This window comes from Dermochelys coriacea, chromosome 5 (assembly GCF_009764565.3).
Source record: "Dermochelys coriacea isolate rDerCor1 chromosome 5, rDerCor1.pri.v4, whole genome shotgun sequence".
NCBI classification, from domain to species: Eukaryota; Metazoa; Chordata; order Testudines; family Dermochelyidae; genus Dermochelys; species Dermochelys coriacea.
In genome coordinates, this window is record NC_050072.1 from 91,497,333 (window position 1) to 91,509,858 (window position 12,526).

Below are 12,526 nucleotides of genomic sequence, written 5' to 3' on the forward strand. Positions count from 1 at the left end.
TCAGCGATCTTTGTGACTCTGGGAACATAAGGGATACTTTTTTCACATTAAAAAAAAAAAAAGGAGTACTTGTGGCACCTTAGAGATTAACACATTTATATGAGCATAAGCTTTCGTGAGCTACAGCTCACTTCATTGGATGCATCCGATGAAGTGAGCTGTAGCTCACGAAAGCTTATGCTCATATAAATGTGTTAATCTCTAAGGTGCCACAAGTACTCCTTTTCTTTTTGAGGATACAGACTAATACGGCTGCTACTCTAAAACCTTTTTTTCACATTGTTCACCATCCTTTCAGGAGAGAGGATGTATCCTTATATCGCTGGATTTTCAGAGGAGGTAGGACAATTTTTACCAGCGGAGGACCTGACCCCTCTCTTTATTGAAGCCTCTTCACAAAATCAGCTCTCCTTAATATGGAATTGTGATTCCTCACCAAATAAATCTGGAAATCTGAAATTGCTTCAAGGCATAGTATCTAGCTCTAGGCCAATTGCACCTGAAAATGTGAGTCTGTGAAGACATGAAACCCATTGGCCCATGGCTGCCCAGAAATACATATTAATGTATCTTCTAATGTAGCCTATAATGCTGTTTCCCGTCCTTTGCACCCCCCAGTTTCTTCTTTACCCATGTGAGTCTGTACTGTACTTCAGCATCAACATATCCTGCAGCTTGAGACAAAGTCTCCAATTGTTCAACTTAATGGCACCAGCCCATTGCTCAAGTGATTGTTGCCAACTTGATTCCCTCACTTTTATGAGGCTTTCAAGACTGGTCTTACAACAAAATGACAACACGGTAGCCACTCTTCTGTGGAATCTAATTTGAAATTCTTCATTTTGCTTATTAGTGATTGATGTCCTGATCAAGGAAGGTCTTTCTAAAATAAAGATATTTGATTAGTATTTTCAAATTTGCATACTGGGAAAAGTTGATTCAAAAAGATGAAGGAAATCAGACCCGAAATCAGTCTTCAATCAGATGGCTGAGAAGGAAAAAAAAAAAAAAAAAAGAAGACTTCAGCAGAGCTTAAACGAGCCCTTCCTGGTTGAGATAAGGTTTCAATCTTATGCTTTTGATAATATCTTTCATAAGTTTAACTATAAAACATTGAAAAACAAACTTTCAGAATGTAAAAATAACTCATTCAGGTCAGTGGAAAACTGGATTAATGCAAGTGCTACTCATTTTTTTCTTATACTGCCAGAACGGAGAGTAAAAGAAATTGCTATAATACTTCAGTTACAGCTGCAACATACTGCTGCTTGAAGCAATAGAATATCCAGCTGAAGTATCTTCTCCTTCACATCTGGGTTGCCCTCTAAACTGCATTCCCTTTGTGTAATATGCAAGACATTACATCATTCATATATAATATTTTTAATCTCATCACTAAAGGCCTAGTTGTCCCCTTCCTCCGAGTTTTGTGGGGTTAATCGGTTGTGCAGTATAAAACTATCTCCTATGAAGGTGAAGGGAGTGTTAGATCCCTGGGCATATTTTCCATTCCGTATCCAATGTGGCTCTGGGGAACAATCATTTGTCCTCAGTTAACATTGGACAATGTGTGCCACACAGGTGCTTTGGCAGCAACTATTAAAATCATTCATTGTTTCAGTATTGCTGCAGTACCTAGAGGCCCCAGCCCAACTGTGCTAGGTTCTGTACCAACATAACAGTAAGATGGTCTCCGGCCCAAGAGCTTACCATCAAGGATTAAGACAAGAGGCAATAGGTAGACACAAACAGGTAACAATACAATGATTCTGGTCAACATGATTAACAGCACAGCACACCAGATGCCTAACCACAGGGTTCAATTACAGGGACTATAGATTTTTAATTTTCCTCCTTAAATTGCCTCTACCAATATGGGTACATCTGTGGAACACAAATTCCCCTTCTAGAATGAATGGAGAAAAGGGAATAAAGTTATATGGAGTCCCAAAACACTTCTTCAACAAGCTTGTCAAAGGGTGGAGCCTCCTTCAATTCACTCTGCAGTTTGCAAAAGAACTAAAATCCCCAGCATCCTTTGCAAAAAGAACATTAAGTCTTTGATTGCCCAATAATGAATGCTATATAAAAAGGGCCCATGTCTCCAGACCAAACTTTGGCACATTATATATATATATATAATGTTCATATTCAGGGGTGATAGTTGCAATACAGATATGTACCATTGACTTCAATGGAAGGTTTACTTGAATAATGACTGAATAAGAGTAAGGATCTCAGGATTTGACTTTGTGTTAATAGAGGAATCAGCACTACAACATTTCCTTCTGCCTCTGACTCTAAACATGGTGTTATGTAATCACCAAGAGCTGAGCCAATTAAATAGCAACTCCTAATTATATTCAAATTAACAGAGCAATCAGGTACTAAGTCACAATAGCAGTAGGTTATCAGATTAGGAGTGCTTTTAGGATTTTAGGGAACTTGCCTGAGAGGAATGAGTTTGAAACCCCTACAGAATTCCTACCTGCTGTTTTGAGGACAGTTTCTGTGCATCCAACATTGCTGAAGAACATGGATGTGACATCAAAAACAGGACAAAGATTATAATTTTTACCCCATTTCAGTTTCATTGAGATATTGATGTGGTGTCTTTTTCCTTCCCTAGCCTCTTACTGTTCTTTCTCCTTCCTTTCATATTTACGGTCCTCTCTTTATGCTCCTCCCGCATCTATGTCCTCTCTTTTCCCCCATGCTTCTTGAAGTAATGACTCCTTTCTCACTGCTGGCCCTTCTCGAGGTCCACTTTTAGTCTTTTCCCTAAGGTCTTTATCTGTCTTGCTATCTCCTAAGAGAGCCAGAGACCCCAGAGGAAGGAGGTACTTTTGTTTCTTCCCAACCCATGATCCCAAGTGACCCTCTTGTCTCCATCACTGAATGTAAACAACTAGAAGAGATAGAAAGTGAGAGTCCCACTGGCTGCCACCTCCTTCTCCTTATTGTTACTTCTATCTCTTGTGGCTGCATTTCACTGCAGCTGAGATAAGGACAGAGCTGGCAAGGAAAGTTATGAGTTGGATAGAATGAGAAGCAATGACAGGGTCCTACAGTTCAGACAGAAGAGCAATCTTTGGCATCCTAAGAACTAAATGATAGGCAGTGCAAGTAGAGCAGCAAAGTAACCCCACATCTAAATAACTCCAAACTTTTTGGCCATAGTGGAGTTAGACCTGGATACAAATTTTGTGTCTTGAACACATTTCAGGCTCTCTTTCCTTCAGCCCTCAATTTCCTGTAATCCTCTTCAGTCTTGAATAATTACTGATTTAGTGAATATACTGAAAATAATTACTTAATTATAATTCCTGTCCTTGACTGGACATTTGCCCTAGTTTTATTTGTTGTGGAGTTCTTGGTAAGAAGTGTGGAGAGGACATATTAGGAACATCAGCACATCTTATTCTGTCTTCCAAGGCTTTGTGCTTTGGCTAACTTGTTTTGGCATAATTCATAAGTGATCAGCTAAACATTCCTAAAGCAAAAATCCCATGGAAATACTGTGCCTTGCATAATGACAGGTTTCAGAGTAGCAGCCGTGTTAGTCTGTATTCGCAAAAAGAAAAGGAGTACTTGTGGCACCTTAGAGACTAACAGATTTATTAGAGCATAAGCTTTTGTGAGCTACAGCTCACTTCATCGAATGAAGTGAGCTGTAGCTCACGAAAGCTTATGCTCTAATAAATTTGTTAGTCTCTAAGGTGCCACAAGTACTCCTTTTCTTCATGGAAATACTATATCTGAGTGGCTACTACACTTGCTTGTGTAAGCAGATCTTTAGCAGTAATATGTTTTTCATGTCAACCACTGCCAACTCTGAAATTTGACGGTAAGGGACAAATTCCAGTCACCTTATTTAGCCACATTAAAGTAATTGGGGCTGCTTGTGTGAATAAGGATGGCAGAATAAGTTTTTATTTGGTCTTTTTTTTTCAGCCAAACTCCCACTGATGTCATTCATTAGTGGGAGTTTTACCCTGCTAAGGAGTGAGCGAAAGTTTAGTAAGGACCTCAAGATTGGGCCCAATGCTCTTTTTAAAATATGATGCAGCATGTTATGTCATAATGCCAGGCATATACACATTAACATCTTAATATTTTGGGCCTAATTCTGTAGGGCTAGTCACAAGAGTGAAGCTACTTGTATGCGAGTGTTTGCAGCATTAAACCAGAACTTACCATTGTGGTGACATGATCTGTTATTTAGAATGGAATGCTAGTGTACTTTTCTCAACAGCTTCCAATATAGGTACCAATAGAATAATTATCTGGAAGACTGCAAGAATATATTTAAAAGGTAGTGTTGCCAACTTTAATGACTTTAGCACAAGTTTCATTATATTTGATGTTTTTATTAAAGCCTCAACTCCTGAAGTTGCATGACCATGTGAGAGTCATCTTTCATAAAAAAAGTCAGGCAGTTGATATTCACTGATGTTGTATAGTGATTTTGTTATGGTTTTGCTGATTCCCTTTTTTGTAATTGCTTTTTATGCAGTCAAGTTTTATTGGCACAAACGTTCATGGAATGTGAATTTCAAAAGTGCAAACATGAGAATATATGATGAAGCTATCTTTTAAATTCATAGGAGCAAAATGATCCCTCTCCCCCACATGTGCTTGCAAGTATCCAGTTAGGAAATGAAACAATACCATTTGACATGTGACCCAACACTACTACTCAACACAGCTTTGACAGCGAATAGTGAATTCTTGCAGAGAACTGTTTGTGATCAACCCAAAAATGTTGAGTATTTGCAAAAAATTACTTGAATGCTTAAGAAAAAATAAATATTCTAGGAAAAGCAGTTCTCAGAAACAGAGGCTAAATTTTTTGGCTACATTGTGGTAAATCATTTGCTCAGCTCTACTAGAAATTCACCCCTTGCTGGTGCAAGAAGATGCCAAATTGTACCCTTCCTGTATACACAAGAGCAAATGAATGGGAGGGAAAACACATTTTCAGGGGAGTGCAGAATATGGGGTGGAGAAGGTATTGTGCCAGCAGACAGAAGCTGGAAGCACCATTTTACACAGGAACTCTGCCAATAAATCTGCCTGGGACATGCCGAATCTCCCAGTCGGCCTCGCCAGCCCCACCTATTTTCTGTGCAGTGTGGGCTAGCTCTAGACTATCTTGCAGAGTGGGGGTTGTGGATGATTTATACTGTGGAGCCCTTGCTCCCGGCAAATGTGGTACTGCCAGCAGCCTTGTGCAACCTAGGCAGTGAATCAAACCCACTGTCTCCAGAAACTAGCATGTGGAACAATATAACAGCTTGGAATTCTCAGATAAAATTAAGTAGACCAAAAAGAAGGCAGGGTACCAGCCCTTTATGGTTTTTAAATAAAAGGGGCCACATTTTGTTCTCCATTATACCTTGGGTAATGCTACTGTCCTCAATAGGCATGCATGTGTATAAATGAGAACAAAATTGGAACCACTCATTGCACTGGTCTATAATGTCAGACAGACTGATATAATTTGCACTGTGCATGTATGCTTGCAATATGTATGTTGGCGGATACCTTTTTACATTGCCAACATTACACCTATTTGGTTATTCTGTTAAAGCTCTATGAAATATTGATCGTTTAAGAGTTCACATTAAATATTTACACACACACACACACACACACACACACACACACTTATAACCTACCCTTCATCTTTGCTCTGAACTCACTGACATTAGGAGTTTTTTTAAAAACAGAATGCAGGTAGAATATGGCCCTAGGAATAGTCCAGGTGATGCTATGGAGATCTAGTGAAATATTTGTGCTCCGTTTGAACTGACACGATTGGCTCTACTACTAAAAATGAAGAAATGCAGACCCTGCAGTCTCAGAATGACTAAGATCCAGGAAGAGTCCAAGATAACCAACACTCAACAGAATGACAACTTTTTTTCTATGCTGAGTTCTTGAAGCCATGTTGGTCCCAGCATATTAGAGAGACTAGGTGGGTGAGGCCACATCTTACATTGGACCAACTTCTGTTGGTGAGAGGAACAAGCTTTTGAGTTTACCCAGAGCTCAAGAAGACCTGAAAGAGTTCTAGATAAGCTCAAAAGTTTGTCCAATGTCAATACTGTATAAAAGCAAGGAAATAGCAACACACTCACTTTGACCTCTTTCTTCTTTATCCTCCCATACTCTCTGTGCATGGAGTGTCAAATCAGTTTGCCATTATTTGCTGGTCTGTTCATGCTTCTGAATGTCACGTTGATAGACTTTACTTCTTTCTCTATTGTTCTGTTCACCCTCTTTTCTCTTCCCAGCTGGGATCCATGTTGTCACTTGACATGGAAGTCATGTTTGTTGTATCCTTAAAGTGTGTCTTAAATATTCCATCATCTTCTTACCAAGTTTGAGGCTTTAGGGTAGTTCTGTTCTGCTTAGAATTTCTGATGTTGCAAGAAAGTCTCTCCAATGGACTCTGAAGCAGTTTCTTATCAATTGCTGTTGTTGATTTCTGTGACTCTGCTCCATGGAGGACAGACATGATGCTGGTGTGAAATCTAAGTATAGAACTCAGAGCCAGTTTGGGGCTTGTGACCTCACCTGGTTCCCAACAGTCTACCCAGAGGCTGATACCCATGCTTTGGAGTCATTGTAGGCAGTGTTACATAGCATTTTTAGAAACTCCCAACTATGTGGGTTTTTTTTTTGTGCCAGCATGAGACCTCTAATATATGTCTTCCAAACTCACACCAGCCCATGCAGTGAGAACCCAGATTGGAAACCAAGGGGTTTACTAATAAATATAGAAAACTTTGGATAGTTTAGTTAATGAAATCTAAAATAAAACATCAGTTATAACTATATAGTTATGTGACTTAATCTACCCTGATTAGAAACAGCCCTGTTGACAAACCACGTGTTTTACCTCTTTAGAAATGGCTACGGTGGAACTAATTCTCAAAACCTCTATTTAAAAAAAAAAGGCTAAAACCAAAGAAAAACACAGCTTCAGACTTATAGTTTGCTCCCCAGGGTAATGTGGGGGAGTGGTGGGAAGAGAAAAAAAAAGTCTCATTTCTCACTCCCCCCCCCCCATTTATTACATTCTAACATTTCTAAAAACTACCAGGGGGACTAAATAAAAGCCAGGCATATATCATCTGTGGTTTTCTACATTAGATCAGCTGAAAACTGTCCTCCTTTGCTAGGAAATGTCTGCATTTGCCAACAATTTTGTGTCTGACTCATTTCCTTATTACCTCTCCTCCTCAGTCTTTTCCCTTGTGGGACTGACTTTCCCCCACCTCAAAACAAAAAATAATTTCTTTGGATCAGGAAGACTGAGGACAGCATTTCTAATAGACTCTGTCCATCTCTCTAGCTAAAGTGCTTGTCACCATGATATCTAGACTCCTGGACCCCATACAACAGACTCTCCCCCATATTCTCTATTCACCTCTTCCCTTTTGAAGAAGATGAATCAAGTTCTGGCATTAGGGATTTCTACAGCAAAAGTTGATGCACAGTGTAGGAATAATTTCTTTCTGCACACTTAACTGAGATGCTCCAGAGTGAAGTGAAGGAGTTCACATAAAGTGCTCAAGGGAAAAAAAAAACCCAAACTCTTTCAATTATCTAGTTCAACTCCAACAACCAGATCCTGGCAAAACCAGATACCTGGTAGATCCAGCTCCTGGAGGATTCTCCCTGCATAGGGACATCCTTGAAGGCTAAGAGGCACTGTAGTGACTTAGGGTATGTCTTCACTGTAATGTAAGCCCAGGGTTCAAACTCGGGTTCAAGCCTAAACCCCACTTCCATCTACACACAAATCACACTAACCCAGGGTCCCAAGACCCCACGGGGGGGGGGGGGAAGAGTCAGAGCCTGAGTCAAGCTGGGACCCAAGGTTCAAGTCCTATTGTTTTGCAGTGTACACACAGCCCCACTGGAGTCATGCTCTGGGAGTCTGTCAAAAGTATTCCACAATCCTATAGGACAACTTTCTTTGTCCTCCAGACAGACAAGATTGGGCAACAGTCAAGTTTTCCCACACTGCACCAAGAACAAAGAGCTAGGGCGGTCACACTTTGGGAGGGTGCTAGGAAGTGTGGGTTATGGTGGCTGGACTTGAGCCCACATAATGCAGTGTAGATGCTGGACCCCCAGGTTGGGATCCAGGGTTCAACAATTCCTAACCTGAGGTTATAAGAGAGTGTAGATGCTGAAGCCCTAGGTTAACAAACCCAGGGTCTGCTAACTTAAGTTCTACTAACCCTTGGCTTACATTGCAGTGTAGATATACTCTTATACCACTACTCTCTCTCTGCTCCCAACATAGGGGCATATATCCAGGAGAAAGTTGATTCCAGGATGCCAGAACAAGCTTTGGGAGCCATTGGAGACAGTGCAAAGTACTTGGAGACAGCTTTGCATTCTCTCTTCCCAAGCATTGTTAAATGCAGCTTGGAGATGGCCCAAAATCTGGAGCCAAATGGACTGCATATACAGAAATAGCATCTGGTACAATCAAGTAGAGCACAGTAGAGGACCGTCTATACCAGGTGTGAGATGGACCAGATGATTTAGAATGACTTTTTCCTAGTACTTCTATGATTTAAACAATATGGGAGTGAGGGACGGAGCACGAATACTGCTTTATTAGCTAAGAAAACAGATGCCAAACCAATTAAAGCAGAACAGAGAAGAACTGAGAACAGATTAGTGATTTGGGGGGGGGTGAGGGGGGGAAAGAGGGGGAGGCAGTTCCAACATTCTAAAATGAACACGACCTGTGAACCAAACATTCGATAGCTTCCCAATCAGAGGATATATTTTCCCCCCCTCCACATTTTCTTTGGTTTGCATTATTATTTACTAAATGGATTGAGACATTTATTCATTCACACTGCAGCTTTCAGACTTTTTTCCAGCTCCTCACCCTCTACCTCCTCATAGATAAATGTCATAGCTAAATCAATTAATTGGCTCAAGACAGGAAGGAGAGATAGAAAGTAGTATAGCTGCAGAGCAGAAAGAGTTATGTAATGCATATGTTTTAGTTGATAAACTGGAGATGCTAACTCCTACTTTGGGCCTTTAGTCCAGGAGTATATTTCATCTGGTCGTGAGTGTCAGAACAGCTGACTCCAAAGTGACTAGTGATTTTGGATGCCCAACCTGAGATGTATTAAAGAGGCCCGATTTTCAGAAAGTGCTGAGCCTTGCTCTCTGAAAGCACCCAAAAATGGAGGCACCCAACATCATTAGTCACTTTTCAACTTTAAGCCACAGGGTATGCCTGCATTTAAGCAGAGAGGTGTGATTTCCAGCTCCCATAGATATATCTGTGCTACCTCTATTCAAGCTAGTGCACTAAAAATAGTGTAGCTGGCACAGCAAGGATGGCACCTCAGGCTAGCTGTCCAAGTATGTACCTGCCTAAACCCACTGGGTATGTACTTGGAAGGGTAGCCCAAGTACATACCCAGATATACTGGGCCACAGCCTGGGCTACCCCAACTATACTGCTATCTTTAGCATGCAATCTTGAGCTAGCAAGGGTATGTCTACATGAGCTGGGAATCACAGCACTCAGCTCAAATGCAGACATAGCCTCAATATACAGCTAGATGAGAAGTTAAAAAAACTGATTTCACTCCAGCTGTATTTGTGCCCCTTGTGTTCACTTTCCATGAAGATTCTGGCCTGCAAGTTTATTGGCAGGAATACTCAAGGAAACAGTTAAAATGCTAAGTGAGGTTAGGAAAGTTGGCAGAAAGAGACACTGAAGTCATAGTATGACTTTCACACTGGAAAGCTGATTCTAAGATTTATGTTCAGTCTGGAAACTGAAAACATGACTTGTGATGTGAGTTCAACCAAAACTAACATCCTTCCAATATTGACCTATACAATGTTTTATTTATTACTCCCAGAGATCTTATTGATCCACATAATTGTAAAATGGCAGATAAGTCATTGGATACCTTAGAATGGATTTCCATTGGAACTTTTAGAAATTGGGACATAATCTTGGGAAGCAGTATCATTTTTACCACTCCTTAACTTGGCTCCCCAGAATTTTCAGCTCCTGGGGTCCTGCACACTCCATACTTCTGCAACCTTTTCACTTTAGCCTCTGTGCCTGTGGTCCTACAAACATCTTCCCATCTTAGCCCCATTCTCCTCCAGCATCCTCCCCGACATCTCTATTGCTCTTCACTACTGTAAAGGGAGAGTGGGAAGGCACAGAGCTTTGAATTCTGCAAAACCTGCAATGCAGCCAAAGACATTCAAAGTACCTGGAATTGTGCAGAGGACTATGGAACAAAGTGAGATCCTAAGGTCTCCAGAAGGACAATCTATGACTGGCATGGGGCAGCAGAGCAGAGGAGCATGAAATGGTCCCAGAGACCAGATACTATGGCAGTCCCAGTGAGTGCTGGAGCAAGCAGCAGCTGCCCTCTAGCTCTGACAGGGATCCAAGTTCTACCCAAGACTCCTGACATTACGCATGTCTTAAATCCTTTTAAAAACCTGAGGACAAGAGCTGGTTGGACAATGGGCCTTTTTTCCCCATGGAAACTTTTGACAAAAATGAAAATTGTTTTTGTTAATATTTTCCACATTTTTTTTATTTTGGCAACAAAAAAAATCAAAACCTGAAATATTTTGGCTGAAAACTGAAACATTTTCAACTGAAAATGAAAATATTTTGATTCAGAAATCTACTGTAGTCAGATCAGGCTTCTATTCGCTTTTCTAGACTGGGGTCCTTGTTCACACTACATTTCCCATGATATGCCACAGTCTCCCTTCATGGTGATTCGAGGCAGTGGTATCATAGGAGTCTGACCATAGTGTATTATGGGAGATGTAGTCTGGCTAGAGAGCCCGGCCCATAGAGGAGAATGGGGACATCACGAAATTGAACAACTTCCATCAGGCACTGTGGCAGGGTATTCAAATCAAACTATTTAAGTTTTGGCCAAAATATTTCAGTTTTTAAACTTTTGGTATTTTTGATGGAAAAAATTTTTCTGGAGAAAGACTTTTTGCAAAAAATGTTTAGCTGAAAACCTAATTTTCTGTCAAAAACAATGTAGATGGAAAATTGTCCACCAGCCCTACTAAGGACATTCCCAAGCAAAAAGCTGTGCTAAATTGGAGTTAAAAAGTTGTGTATAATCAAAAAACCTCATAAGTTTAAAAAACCTACATGAATGCTGTAGTCAGACATCCAAACAATTAAAAGCTAAAGGTTAAATTTTAACTCACTTCTTGGAAAGTATGGAAATGCCATCACTAGATCATCATAGGCCACTGCCCCTTTAAATCTGTTAATTTAGATTCACCATAAAATATCACTAGGGATGATCACTTTTAAATGCAATATTTGCATTTGCTATGTTTTAAAATAACAATCAGGGTACATTAGTCCCATTTGGACATCTGCTCTTTTACAGTTCTCTGGACACTGGTGTATCAGAAACAAATGTGAATAAAATATTTTAAAGCCATTTTGTTAAAAAAAAATGGAACCATTTTACTCTACTTTAAATAAACTATTTGATAATGCTTTACAAGAATAATTTTGGGCTATAACTTTTTTCTTGTGACTACAGCACCATGTGTTCTGGATATAAAACTGGCTTTGGTTACCCATATCATTAAACTGGAACACAAAGCTATGCCTGACTCAACTGTGCATGAAAAAAAAGATTTCATCGTGTCCTGCAATAAAAATACCATTACAGAAATGCACTGATTTTTTCCTGGGTTGAGTTTTTTCTTTAAACCGGCAATAAATGAGAAGTGGAGGAAGGTGTTTATGTGAATGCTAGACTAGATTGTGGTGTTAACGCATAGGTTTAAATAGTGTAGGGACGATTGTCAAGTTGTGCTGCCCCACGGGGAACTTTAGGAGGCCATCGAATTCCAGGTACAATGCGTTGAGAGTTCATGGGGAGCAGTCACTGCCAATCCCTTAGGCAGGTGCAGGTGCAGCTTGCACTTCCCTACCTGGTCAACCAGCTGTTAGCTAGTGCAAAAGAGGCCCTGGAGAGAACGTTGGCTCTACCTCCTCCTCACCTACTTTTGGAGAGGCCAGACACCTTTACTTTTAAAGACAAAGGAATGGCCTTTGGAGTGAGTGGGAGCAGGGCTGCAGCTGAGCCACTGAAGAGCTTGCAGTGTAGACATGGCCTAGAGAATCAATAGTTCAGCTGCCTGTGAAGCTAGTCTAGTGAACTTCCACTAAGAAAATGGAGACTCATGAATAGGAAATAAGATCACCTTTTACACAGAGGAGCATGGAGAGTAGTAAAATAAATTAAACAATGTTGCTATAGAAACTTGAGGAAAAGGTTCCAAAAAGAGTGATGGAGTTGGACAGTGTGGGAGTAGAAAATGGAAGAGATTAGCCTATTCGTTCCTACTTCTTGACACTCAGGGGTGGTGCCATAATTAATTCATAATTCATACTAATGTGAAGTAACTGTTTGCACTGTTGATTAAACAAGAATGTCAGGAGCAAAGGAAT